The sequence below is a fragment of the Apium graveolens genome, chromosome 5 (assembly GCF_009905375.1).
Source record: "Apium graveolens cultivar Ventura chromosome 5, ASM990537v1, whole genome shotgun sequence".
NCBI classification, from domain to species: domain Eukaryota; kingdom Viridiplantae; phylum Streptophyta; class Magnoliopsida; order Apiales; family Apiaceae; genus Apium; species Apium graveolens.
In genome coordinates this window covers 181,911,967-181,926,953 of record NC_133651.1, presented here as the reverse complement: position 1 = coordinate 181,926,953, position 14,987 = coordinate 181,911,967, and positions in this window count along the sequence as shown.

Genomic DNA, 14,987 nt, shown 5'->3' with positions numbered 1-14,987 from the left:
GATTGGGTGGAAAGAAAGCCGCAAAATTTCTCAAAGTCAACCAATATCCTCCATTTGAATCCGGCTTGGTGCGTACACACCATACCCGGATTGGGGGCAAAAAATCGGTAAAAAACTTTTAAGGAAACCATTTCTTCTGCTTGGATCCGGATTGGTGCATACACATCATACCCGAATTGGGGGGGCAAGAAAGTAGCAAACTTTTAATAAGGCAAGAACCATTCTATATCCTTTCTCTAATCCCTCATCCAGAAAATCTACATAAGGGAGTGGGGGCAAATGATAGGGTATGAGCACTTGGATAGCATCCAACCCAGCTCTAGGGTGAGTCAGGCTCATTTGGAGAGCTAGGACTTCCTAACCCAGAACAACCTAATAGAATGAGCCAGGCTTACATGGATAACCGGGCCCAAGCCCTACCTAAGAACAGGATCACCTCTCAGCTAGAATCCTACCTTGCCATCGGGAGAGCCGAGCTCAAGGAGGTTCCAGGTCCAGCCCATCTCAGACACAAGCCTACCCCACAGCCCACCAAGGAGGGGCACGTGGGCACGTGACAATGACAGCTATCAACAACCAATAACTGAGACAAATATGAAACACGTTAACACATGTTTGGTGCATCCTAAAGATGGTCCATACCTGGACACGTGTATGTAATCCATCCGAGATAGGCGTCCTCCGCCTCCAATAATGAACGGCCTTGATCTAAAGGTACCAACCCTTAAACCCTACCTTTAGACTATATATACCTCAAAGGGAAGGGATTTAGGAGTTACGCTCTCTTACATCTTCCCCAAAGCGAGTTCTTACTCTCACACCGAAGGCTCCGTGGGGCTCAAACCCCCCGTCCGTTGTTATTTTGCAAACATCGCACAACAGGTACAGCACAACTGCTACGAGAAAGGTCCGGGCACGGCGTCGAAAGAAGCAGCCTTGCACACTGGAGTTATCACCTAGCATTAAATACACCATAGTTTTTTACCCATAACAGAAACCAAAACATATTACTTGATAGACATTTTTTACTCACTCTCGCAGTTTCGCGTTGTTATTTTCTTATCTGACATCTGAGGACATTAGGAGAGTTAGGCGTTTACTATACATAAGTGTATGTAAATTTTTGTTTTATGTAATTTGACTTTGTTCATTTTCATTTTAAGTGGTTAAATTTAAGCTCTGGCACATTGAAGTGAGTTGTTATTATGAATACTAGCCTTAAACCCGTGCGATGCACGGTTGTTTAAAATAACTCTCACTTTATTTATTTTTATTTTAATATTTTATTAATTATAATTGTTAAAAGAGTAAGTACACCTAAATAAGTAAGTCGAATATATTTTCCTTTATATTATAAAATAGCAATTAATAATAATTAGGTTTTAAAATAAAAAAGTTTATACTATAATTCTTTATTATATATATTTTTTATATATATCTTAAAATATAATCATAATTTTTAATTTGTAATTGTATTTATACACTCTTAAAATCTACATATCACCTTACGCTAATTATATTTTAGATTTTATAATTTTTGTTTTAAAATTTTAATACAATTTTATTTTATTTTAAAAACTCGCTCTATTCGGTCCAAAATCGGACCGAACCGAATTATTTTGGTTCGGTTCTGTTGTGTATATGTTTTGAACTTGATGATTTCATTAACAAAACACCTTGGTAGATTTTACTTGGTGAAAAATGTAGCACTCGACGGATAAGGATTATAGTCCCGACGGATGATGATTTATTATCCATCAAGTGAGTAGCTTATGTAACAATAAGTCTGTAGCACATTTCTGCATACACATTGTTTAGATTCTGTAAGTAGTACTCAAGTCATGTTGACTTTAACTAGATATGCAGAATAGGTTAATTAATTGTACATAGATGATGTCTTGTAATCCTACATAAATGAAATGAAGTCAAGTGTCAGATTGCTACCCGACGGATAAACAACAATGCCATTCGATGGATGATCAACTAGACAACCCGATGGATGATCATGAACTCGACGGATGATCATGAACCCGACGGATAAAGAATTCAAACATCTGTTGACAGTGACAACTCAGTCACACGCGTCGAGTGTATGTAAATGGAATGTGGAAGCCTATTCAACTGGGTTTTAGAGAACAAAGAAGCATTGCCATTTCCATGCTATTATGAAGATATTCAAAGATGCTGGAATAGAGTAATGAAGTAGCATAGCGTTAGACTTGATAGTTTTTGTTTTATTATCTTGTCTTATTGCTTTGTAATCTTGGTGATATATAAACCAAGAAGCAGCAAATAGAATAACTAACAAAAACTGAGATTCAAGGAGAGAAACATTTGTAAGCTGAATTCTTAGCATTTCTCTGTATTCTTAGTTGTTCAACACATGTAAGCAGCTGTGAGCTTTTTGCTACACAGAGTTCTCTCGATATATATTATATATCTCTGGTGGATACATTCAAATCCACCAGAAATTTTTTAAAGACTTGTGTTTTTAATTACTTGTGTTTTGATTCATTTGAAGTTATTATTCCACACTCTGCAAATCAATTCACACTGATATATATATATATATATTTAAGTTAGAACAATTTTATTTAAGAAAAAGTTTCAAGAATTCCATTCATCCCCCCTTCTGTAATTCTTGTTGAATATTTAAGGGATTAACAATTGGTATCAGAGCAAGCTCTTGATAAACAAAGAGTTTAAAGATCAACAAAACAGCAAGATGAACAAGAAGGATGTTGGGGTCAAGATTTCTTTTTCGGACAAAGATAATTACCATCACTGGAAGGTAAAGATGCATCTTCATTTGCTTTCTCAAGATGAGGCCTATGTGGACTGCATAGAAAGAGGCCCTCATGTTCCATCCAATGAGAGTTGCAACAGGAAACGAGTCATCAGTCCCCAAGCCAAGGCATGAGTGGTCTGATCCTGACATTAAACAAGTCAGGAAGGATAAAAAGGCCATGAATATCCTGTTTAATGGAGTTGATGGAGATATGTTTGACAACATTATCAACTGCAAAACTGCCAAGGATGTTTGGGATACAATATAGAATATCTATGATGGCACTGAGCAAGTTAGAGAAAATAAGATGCAGCTCAGCAATATGAACATTTTCACAGTGAAGAAAGTGAGTCTCTCACTGACATCTTTCGTAGGTTTCAAAAACTACTAAATGCTCTGAAGCTGCATGGAAGGGTCTATCAGACAAAAGACTCCAATCTGAAATTCCTTAGATCTCTTCCAAAGGAATGGAAAACAATGACAGTCTCATTAAGAAACTCTCAAGATTATAAGGAGTTTACTTTGGAGAGACTGTATGGCATCCTGAAGAATTATGAGCTTGAAATAGAGCAAGATGAGAGGATAGAGAGAGGAAAGAAGAAAGGAGGATCCATTACACTAGTTGCTGAGTTAGAAAAAGAGAAGGAGATGAAGATGGAAGCTGTTGAATCAACTTCAAAGGTCTGTGAAAACAAGGGCAAGGGGCTAGTAGCAGAAAATGAAGACTCTTTGAGCCAAGATGACATGGAAGATATTGATGAACATCTAGCATTTCTTACCAGAAGATTTGCCAAGCTCAAGTTCAAGAAGAACTTTGGAGCAGCCAAGTCAAACAGAAACATGGTGGATAAATCAAAATTCAATTGTTTCAAATGTGGCTTGGAAGGGCACTTTGCCAGTGAGTGTAGAAAGTCAGATTCCAACAAAAAGAAGTTTGAGCCTATGGATTACAAATAGAAATACTTTGAGTTGCTCAAACAAAAGGAAAGGGCTTTCATTACACAAGAAAATGAGTGGGCAGCAGATGGTCTGGATGAAGATGAAGATGTCAGCTATGTCAATCTAGCCCTAATGGCCAAGTCTGATGAAACAGAGACAAGTTCTTCAAGTAATCAGGTAATCACCACTAACCTTGCACATTTATCTAAAGCTGAGTGTAATGATGCTTTAAATGACATGTCTACAGAATTATACCATTTGCGTGTTACACTTAAGTCTCTCACTAAAGAAAATGCTAAAATCAAAGAAAACAATTTGTTTTTAAGTGAGAGGAATAATGTGTTAGAGTCTCAGTTCATTGATTTTGAAAAATTAAGAATTGAGTGCAAAATTGCTAAGGATGAATTAACTGAATCCTTGAAGAAAGAAGAGATCTTGAAGAAGCAGCTTAAACGTGAACAGGAAGTGATTAAGGCATGGAAAACATCTAGGGATGTTCATGCTCAAATCACCAAGGTTCAAGGGATTGAGTCATTTTATGATGCAGCCTGGAAAAAGAACACGGAGAAGCTGGAATCCAATCTGGTGGAAGGATTGCTAACAGATGTAGACTCGACAGATGATGAGGGTCATCCTTCGGATAGCACAAAGGGTTATCCGTCGAGTGACATAAATCCTCATCCGTCGACTGTGAGCAAGCCTATGAGTAAAGCCAAGCTTGTCAAGTTAAATGAGAGATATGGATCAGTTTCCAAGAATTTTGTTCCAGGAGAGTCTAGTCAAGTGAAGAAGGAAAAGAAGGCTAATGTTGGCCATATGACTGTCAAACAATTGAGTGACCGACTTGAAAAGATTGAGGTTAAAACAGAGGCTAAAAAGAAAAAATAATAGAAATGGTAAAGTAGGGATTAAAAAATACAATAACTACACACCTGATAAATATGCTCCTAGAAAAATCTGTGTCAAGTGTGGTAGTGTAAATCATTTATCTGTTAATTGCAAATCTGCCATGCCTACTTCCATATATGTGCCACCTCACTTTCCCAACATGAATGTCATGCCTCCTATGTCTATGAATGCTATGTCTACACAGAATATGAATGCACAGTTTGCTAACATGCCATTTGCACCTAATCCTTATTATACTGCATTTAGTATGCCACAAATGCCATTTAGCATGCCATACTGGAATAACATGTTCACTAATAGCATGCCATTCCCTGTTAATCATAATATGCATGATAATTCTGCTTTAATGAATGGTTTCAAAGGTTCAACTCAAATGACTAAGGGTGAATCTGATATCCCCAAGTCAAATGAGATCAAACCTAAGAAACAGAAAAAGCAAGCTAACAAGGCAGGACCCAAGGAAACTTGGGTACCAAAATCAACTTGATTTGATTTTGATGTGTGCATGGAAACAGAAAGAATCTATGGTACTTGGATAGTGGTTGTTCAAGATACATGACTGGTGATTCTACCTTGCTCATAGAGTTCAAGGAGAGAGCTGGCCCTAGTATTACTTTTGGAGATGACAGCAAGGGTTATAGTGTGGGATATGGCTTGATTTCAAAAGACAATGTCATCATTGAGGAAGTTGCCTTAGTGGATGGTCTCAAGCATAATTTGCTGAGTATCAGCCAGTTTTGTGATAAAGGCAATTTAGTAACCTTCAACTCAGAAGCCTGTGTTGTGACTAACAAGAGGAGCAACAAAGTGGTTCTCACTGGTGTGAGAAAAGGAAATGTGTACCTAGCTGACTTCAACTCATCAAATGCAGAATCTGTTACTTGTCTTCTCAGCAAAGCAAGTCAGGATGAAAGTTAGTTATAGAACAAGAAACTATCCCATTTAAACTTCAAAACCATGAATGAACTAGTAAAGAAAGAACTAGGTAGAGGCATTCCTCAAGTGAAGTTTTCTAAGGATGGATTGTGTGATGCTTGTCAAAAAGGGAAGCAGATCAAAGCATCATTCAAGAAGAAGCTTGACTCAATAATTGAAAAACCTTTTCAACTGATACACATGGATTTGTTTGGACCAGTCAATGTGTTGTCTATTTCAAGGAAAAGATATTGCCTAGTAATTGTAGATGATTTCCCAAAGTTCTCTTGGACATATTTCCTAAAGTCTAAAGATGAGGATGGTGAAATCATCATCAATCACATAAGGCAAGTCAATAATCATCCCTATTTCAAAGTAAGAAGAATCAGGAGTGACAATGGAACTGAGTTCAAGAATTCTGTCATGAGAGCATTTTGTGAAGAAAATGGAATTTTGCATGAATTTTCAGCAGCAAGAACTCCACAACAGAATGGAGTAGTGGAAAGGAAGAATAGATCACTTATTGAAGCTGCCTGGACAATGCTTGAAGAATCTAAATTGCCAACATATTTCTGGGCTGAAGGTGTAAACACTGCATGCTACACTCAGAATATTTCCCTGGTTAATCAGGCAAGATGCATGACTCCATATTAATTGTTCAAGAACAAGAAACCAACTCTAAATTTTCTTCATGTCTTTGGCTGCAAATGCTATATATTGAGAAATCAAACTGATCAAAATGGGAAGTTTGATGTTAAAGCAGATGAAGGAATTTTTGTCGGATATGCTGTTGGTAAAGCATATAGAGTCTACAATTTAAGGACCAACATTGTTGTGGAATCAATACATGTTGTGTTTGATGATAAAAAGATTGAAGGACTGCAAGATGGAGATTACCATGAGAGCCTCAAATTTGACAATGTGGAGATGGTTAGTGATGACAGTGATGATGAAAGTTATTAAGAAATAGTATCAAAGGATAATACAGAAAAATCCAATACCAATGAAGCACAAAATTCAACACCTGTCGAGTTGCATAATCCTTCATCCGTCAGGAGGCAATCTACGTTATCCGTCGGTAGACAACCAGCTTCATCTGTCGGAACTCAAAATTCACCATTCGTCGGGTTATCAAAAGAATCTGGAAATCAGAATAGATCACCTATAGAAAGTTCCCCTTTCTCAAATCAAAGATCCACAAACTTAGGAGGAGTTTCTAATAATCAAAACTCAATCACACATCAAGACAACAATGAGGCCTCTTCATCTAGAGCTAATCTACCTCAACAAAGGAAATGGACAAAGGATCACCCCTTTGAGCTCATCATTGGTGATGTTTCGTCTAGAGTTCATACCAGGAGAGCAACTCAAGAAGAATGTCTATACAGCAGCTTTCTTTCCAAGGAAGAACCAAAGAAGGTAGAAGAAGCTTTGTTGGATCCTGATTGGATTTTAGCTATGCAGGAGGAGCTAAATCAATTTGAGAGGAATAATGTATGGAAGCTGGTGCTCAAGCCTAAAGGAAAGAATCCAATAGACACCAAATGGGTATTCAGAAACAAGATGGATGAAAATGGCATAGTATTCAGGAACAAAGCTAGATTGGTTGATAAGGGCTATTGTCAACAAGAAGGAATAGATTTTGATGAAACATTTGCTCCTGTTGAAAGACTTGAAGCCATCAGAATCTTCTTAGCCTATGCAGCTCATGTCAATTTCAAGGTCTATCAAATGGATGTCAAAAGTGCCTTTCTGAATGGAGATTTGGAGGAGGAAGTATATGTCAGTCAACCTCCTGGTTTTGAAGATCCAAATTTTCCAGAATATGTCTATTATCTTTTGAAAGCACTTTATGGACTAAAGCAAGCACCTAGAGCCTGGTATGACACTTTTTCAAAGTTCCTTTTGGAAAATCACTTCACAAGAGGTACTGTAGATAAAACTTTATTCTTTAGAAATGTTAATGGCTCTAGCATACTTGTTCAAATTTATGTAGATGATATTATTTTTGGCTCTACAGATGAGAAACTTTGCAAAATGTTTGCCAAATTGATGCAAAGTAAGTATGAAATGAGTATAATGGGAGAACTAACTTACTTTCTTGGTTTGCAAGTTAAGCAAGTTAGTGATGGAATATTCATTAGTCAAACTAAATAAATTTTTGATCTTTCAAAGAAGTTTGATCTAATGGATTGCACATCTGCAAAAACTCCCATGGCTACTGCAACTAAGCTTAAATTAAACACTACTGAAAAGTCTGTGGATATTTCAAGTTATAGAGGCATGATTGGCTCACTTCTGTACTTAACAGCAAGTAGGCCAGATATAATGTTTGCTACATGTTTATGTGCTATATTTCAGGCTGACCCTAGAGAATCTCACTTAGTATCTATTAAGAGAATTTTCAGATATCTCAAGGGAACACCAAAACTTGGCATTTGGTACCCTAGAGATTCTGGTTTTGATCTAACTGGTTACTCAGATGCAGACTATGCAGGTTGTAGAATTGATAGAAAAAGTACAACAGGAACCTGTCAATTTCTAGGAAACAAGCTTGTGTCCTGGTTCAGTAAAAAGCAAAAATCAGTTTCTACTTCTACAGCTGAAGCTGAATATATTGTTGCTGGTAGTTTCTGTGCACAGATTTTGTGGATGAAAAATCAATTGCTAGACTATGGCTTGAAAGTTGAAAGGATTCCTATTTTCTGTGATAACACAAGTGCAATTGCCATCACTGAAAATCCAGTACAACATTCAAGGACAAAGCACATAGACATCAAGTACCACTTCATAAGGGAACATGTAATGAATGGTACTGTGGAACTACATTTTGTTCCAAGTGAGAAGCAGCTTGCAGATATTTTTACCAAGCCACTGGATGAATCCACCTTCTCAAGGTTGGTAAGTGAGTTAGGTATGCTTAATTATTCTTAAATCCTTATGTTAAATTGATTTTTTTCAGTCATGGATGAAATTTTGGTTAAGTCAAAATTTACATCTCGACGGATGATCCTCATCCATCGAGTTTGATCATCCTTCGGAATACTATTTGCTAATAAAAATCAATTATTTTTCTGGAATATTTTATAACTCGACGGATAACAGTTTATCCTCATCCGTCGAATTGTCTTAATCTTAGCCGTTAATTTCCTGAACATTATCCATCGAGTATACTTACAGTTTGTAAGCATAACAGGACGGATAATTGATGGGATTTTTACAGTTTATTTTTAAACGACTATTTTAGGCAATTTTAATTGGCTACTTTATTTTACTTTATTATTTTTGGCAGTTATTTTTTGAGATAGTATAAAAGCCTATTTCATTTCCATTGCTTTTCTTTTATCATTCTCAAATTATCTGCTCTAATTTCTTTCTCTTTCAAAGAACTTACTCTCTCTCTGCAAGCTCTTATTCTCTAACAATGGCGCATGTTGTCAAGATTATGTCTCAAACTGGGTTCATTTATGAGAAGAATAACTTCACAGCCTTAGTGAACAAGGGGATTCAGCATTTTGGTGACTACAATAAAATGATGGATTTTGTGAAGAACTGCAAGCTTAACTATGCCATGCTGGAATCACCCACCATCTTTTGTGAAGTTGTTGAAGAGATGTGGACCACTGCTACATACAACTCAACTGATAAGACCATCATACTCACTATCAAAGGTAATGAATTCTGTATTAATAGTGATGTTATTAAAGCATGTTTCAAGATTCCTGATAATAATGTGACCTCACCACACACAGACACTGATATAGTTAATATGCTTAATTCCATGAACTATGCTCTTTCTACTTCTAAGTTGAGTGACATTAGGAGATTGGGTCTTAGGAAGGAATGGAGTTTCATGTGTGATATAGTGACCAAGGTCTTTTCTCGTAAAATTAGTAATTTTGATTCTATTAATATTTCCATGCTTAACATGGTCTACATGCTAGTTACAGATAAATACTTTAATTTTAGTGACCTTGTTCTGTTTGAGTTGGGTTTTAAAATAATGAGAGTTAAACAAGAGGGGTAAAAGTGTTTATTATGCTAGATTTTTCATGATGTTAGCTAACCACCTCTCTAAGGAAATTGTGCTTGAGAACCCTAACAACAAATTAGATTGTTGGGTTCAAGAGAGAAGGATTATTGCAGATTTAAACAGGGCAAATCATCACAATGAGGTGCCACTCTTCTATTTCCCTATAATGGAAGCACCTCAGGTAAGTGAGGTAAGTTCATCTATCCCTACTATTCCAACCTCACAAATTTCATTGCATGCTAGTGTAGCAATGGAAACTGTGTCAATGACCCAACAGTTGCCTACCCTAGCTACCAAACCAACAAAAATTTCAAAATCCAAATCAAAGAAAGCCCCATCTGGTATCTCTCAAAAGATGCCAGTTGCAAAATCCACCAAAACCAAAAAGGGGAGTGTGAAGGTGGGAAAAGTAGGTGAGGGACAGGGTGAACACAAAAGAAACCCTAAGAATAAGGATGGAGAGTTGAGTGGTTCCCAGCCTAGCCACACTGCAGTTTCCCAACAAACTGCAGTGCTTAAAAAGGATAAAAGCTCATTTCTAGTTGCATCCTCCCAAAACTATGTAACTATTGAACAAAGCTCTCAACCAAGAGCACAGGCCAAGAGGGTAAGGGACACTAGATCACCCCAAACTTATGCCAGAAAGAGGAAATCCAAAACCCTTGGGGATGCACAGGGTACACACACTGTGAAAACTGGTGCTAAAGACATAGTCATTGCACCTTCACAAATTCGGCTTGATGTGGCTCCAATAAATGTGGAGTCACAGCCAAAATCTCTAGTGATAGAAGCACCTCAAAAACCAAATTCTCCTAAAATTTCTCTGGATGTGGATATGATCAACACATCGATTCCTGATTCCCCTTCTTTAACTTTTTTGGGGAAGCCAAAATCTAATGCAAGTGAGCATCATCTTTTAGATGATTTGATGGCTCACTTGCCAATTTTTCAGGAACTGTTGAATCATCTGTGCCCAAAATATCATCAATCAGCACAGAGTCCACAATAGTTTCTATTCCAAGTTCATTCATTTCTACTCTCTCGATGGATATTACTCATTCGTCGAGTAGTGACTATATCTCGACGGATAAGCTTAACAGCAGTTATCCGTCGGATAGCAAAATCACTAACCTGATGGCTACTACTCATCCGTCGAGTGTCTCTGCACAGTTTCAAACTTCACTTATTTCAAGTGCAGAAGACTTAGTGGTTGTCCAGTCACTCTTAGGATTGAGGGAAGAGAGTGTTATGAGTGAGAGTCTGGGTTGCTCCCAGGAAAAAGGAGAGGAAAAGAGTGAAACTATGCAATCCATTTCTTCAGGATTGGAAAAAGAGAGTGAGAGGAGTCCCACCTTAGATGGTGAAGGTGAGGGTGTGAGGGTGAGGAGCCAGGGTGAGACCCTGATGCAACAAAAGAGAGAACAAGAGAGAAATGCAGGTACAGGAGCTATAAGGATGGATGTCATTGCTAGTGAGTTAATGAATGTCCAGGATGCAGACAGGGAGGGACTATCTCAGCAACCTCAAGATGTTATAGATTCCACCTCCCTTGATGTTGAGGCATTTACTCACCCTGTTCCAGCTTATCAACTTTTAGCTGAACAGGGCAATGACAATGCAAAAAGGATGCTCAATCTGGTGCATACCACACAGTCTATGCTAAGAGCTAAGGATGCTATCACAGTTTTACCCTCTACAGCTGGTGAGGTTGATTATGAGACTGGTGGTTCAGCAGATTTCTTTGGAGATGAAGGTGGAGATAGTGAAGAAGAGGCATTGGACATAGGGGGAGAAGTAGGTTCAAGTTCAAGATCAGGAATGCCATCATGGGCATTTTTAAAGCACTGTGATGAGCACTACTTCAAGACAACCCTGATTCAACTAATCAATCAGACAAATACTTCTCTTCAAACCACTACAAATTCCAACACCAAGAAGCTCCTTCAAGCACATCTTGCTTCTCTGCAACTACAACAGATTCAAGGCTTCCAAAATGCTAGAGATGTTAACACCATCAAGGGTGACATTGATAAGATGAAGAAGGCCATCTCAGATAAAATAGATTCTAAACTTCCAGAAGCCACAATGCTTGACATCAAGAGGAAGCTCAGAAAGAATTCTGATCATGCCACAAAGATAGATGCCTTGGACGCAAGGATGACAGCTATGAAAGCATCTTTAACTGCCATTCATCTGCATCAAGCTCAACAGACAGATTTACTTCAGAAATTGGTGGCTGCTCAAACCTCCTCCTCTACTCAAATTGATGATAACAAAAAGGGGGAGAAAGGACCAAGTGAGGGGGAGAAGCTTCAAATTCAAATCAGCAAAGTAATTGTGCCCACAATTACTTTCACCCAGCCACCAGTAACAAATAGTATAGATCTGATCAATGCAGTAGCAGCCAATTTAAGAGAAGCTGAAAAGGAGCAGTTGAAGCCAATCAACTGGGAGAATATTGATGAGGACATACAAAGGAAGTTTAGGCTAGTAAAGGAGCCAGTAAAGTCAGCCATTCATCACTCTGAAGTCAAACAGATCTCTGTGAATGAAATGAGCATGAACTATCTGGAAAGAGGACAACCATCCTGCATCAAATCTCCAAAGGCTGAAATTATTCAGAAGCCAAGGGTGAACTATCCAAAATCATCATTAAAGAACCCTTTGGATACAGTGTATGAGACAGCTAAACCTGATGAGAAGAAGCTTCTGTCAAGGTCAATTTCCTTCTACAAGGATCCACCTGATTCAGCTTTAAGAAGAAGAATTGCTGAAGTTTTTAGGAATGGGAAAGAAATTTGTACGGTGGCTGGACATCCTGAATTTGCTCAAGCAAAGAGAGAAGAAAAGGCAAGATTGAAGCAAGAAAAGAAGCAAGCTATTCTAGATGCCAAAAAGGCTAAGCAAAAGAAAGAGCAAGTTGTTATCTTGGCCAAACTACAAGCTGTGAAACCAACACAACAGATTCTTTCGCAGCCATCTGTAATCACTGAATCTCAAGATCCAAAGAAGCAAGTTGAATCAGAATAGAAGAAATCTTAGAGATATAAGGAATTGGCCAAAAGAACCAAAAGGAAATTGAACTTTGTTGGTAAGGAATTGGAGGATCGGTTTCCCAAGGAATCCATTCTAACTACAACTCAAGCATCAAAACCCACTGTGGTATTTGAAGACATCAAGGTGGTGGATCCTTACAGGAACATTCATGGTGAACCTATTGTGCCTAAGGATGAACCAATAGACTGGGAGAGCCTACCAATTCCTGACTCCCATCTGCCAATCCTTAACAAGCCAAAGAGAATAAAGTCAAGAGCAGTCAAGAAAGTGAAGTTGTCACCTCTAAAATCCAAATCTCTAGTCCAAGCTCAATCTAAAGTCAACAAGGGAGATTACATATACTTGTATGATATCAAGGAATTCTCTGATCTAAATCTCTATCTGGATGAACTAGAAGAAGTGAGAGGGATTGATGCATACAGAAACCTACCTGAAAGGTTAGTTTTCAAGTACAAGAGAGGAAAGGAGATTCAATGGCCACTTCATAGGATCCTTCAAGAAAGCCAAGCTGTACTGATTAAGGTTTATTCATCTTTCAAGAAGAACTTTGGGTTCAATGTAACTGCAAGAAGATTGGTTCTAAAGAAGATTGAAGAACTGAGGAGTTTTAGAGCTAAAGATGCATTCCCAAATACTCTAATTATCCCTTACACAGGGAGAAGAGTGCATCTAAGGCCCTACTGGCTGATGGAGTTCATGGATGACAAAGGAGTGAGAATATTTTTCGTATTAGAAGACCAATTGAGCATCTCTAGAAATGAGACTCTCTTGGAGATGCAAGAAAAGCTAAATCTCTCAGAATCTGATGAACTGGAATTCCACAGACAACTCCAAAATCAGATAGAAGAAAACAACAGAAAGCTTGGAAAGAGATCCAGACCTTCAAGGAACTAGATAAATCTGCTCAGGTTAGAGGAGCACCTAGAAAATGACTGTGAGCTAAACTTTGTACATTCTGTTAATTGAAGCACTTTACAGTTTTATCTATCTACTTTCAAAGTTGTATTTTTAGGGTATTTTGTTATCATCAAGTTTCTCTTAATTTATGGCTACAATTCCAGTAGACATAAATTGGGGGAGATTGTTGTGTATATGTTGTGAACTTGATGATTTCATTAACAAAACACCTTGGTAGATTTTACTTAGTGAAAAATGTAGCACTCGACGGATAAGGATTATAGTCCCGACGGATGACTTAATATAGTCCCGACGGATGATGATTTATTATCCATCGAGTGAGTAGCTTATGTAACAATAAGTCTGTAGCACATTTCTCCATACACATTGTTTAGATTCTGTAAGTAGTACTCAAGTTATGTTGACTTTAACTAGATATGCAGAATAGGTTAATTAATTGTACATAGATGATGTCTTGGAATCCTGCATAAATGAAATGAAGTCAAGTGCCAGATTGCTACCCGACGGATGAACAACAATGCCATTCGATGGATGATCAACTAGACAACCCGACGGATGATCATGAACTCGACGGATGATCATGAACCCAATGGATAAAGAATTCAAACATATGTTGACAGTGACAACTCAGTCACATGCATCGAGTGTATGTAAGTGGAAGCCTATTCAACTGGGTTTTAGAGAACAAAGAAGCATTGCCATTTCCATGCTATTATGAAGATATTCAAAGATGCTGGAATAGAGTAATGAAGTAGCATAGCGTTAGACTTGATAGTTTTTGTTTTATTATCTTGTCTTATTGCTTTGTAATCTTTGTGATATATAAACCAAGAAGCAGCAAATAGAATAACTAACAAAAACTGAGATTCAAGGAAAGAAACATTTGTAAGCTGATTTCTTAGCATTTTTCTGTATTCTTAGTTGTTCAACACATGTAAGCAGCTGTGAGCTTTTTGCTTCACAGAGTTCTCTCGATATATATTATATATCTCTGGTGGATACATTCAAATCCACCAGAAAGTTTTTAAAGACTTGTGTTTTTAATTACTTGTGTTTTGATTCATTTGAAGTTATTATTCCACACTCTGCAAATCAATTCACACTGATATATATATTTAAGTTAGAACAATTTTATTTAAGAAAAAGTTTCAAGAATTCCATTCAACCCCCCTTTTGTAATTCTTGTTGAATTGTTAAGGGACTAACAGGTTCGGTTCGGTTCGGTCCGTGATATAATTTCGGTCCGGTTCGGTCTAAGAAAAAATGATAATTCAGATTTTCGGTGTATTCGGTCCGAATACTCAGCCCTGCCACAACCACTATTTTTTTCAAATCCACAAGATCCATCTCGCGTGAAAATCCCAATCCTACTTAATCACTTCTATAAACACGGTTGTAATCCGGAAAAAAGTAGAATAAAAGCATATC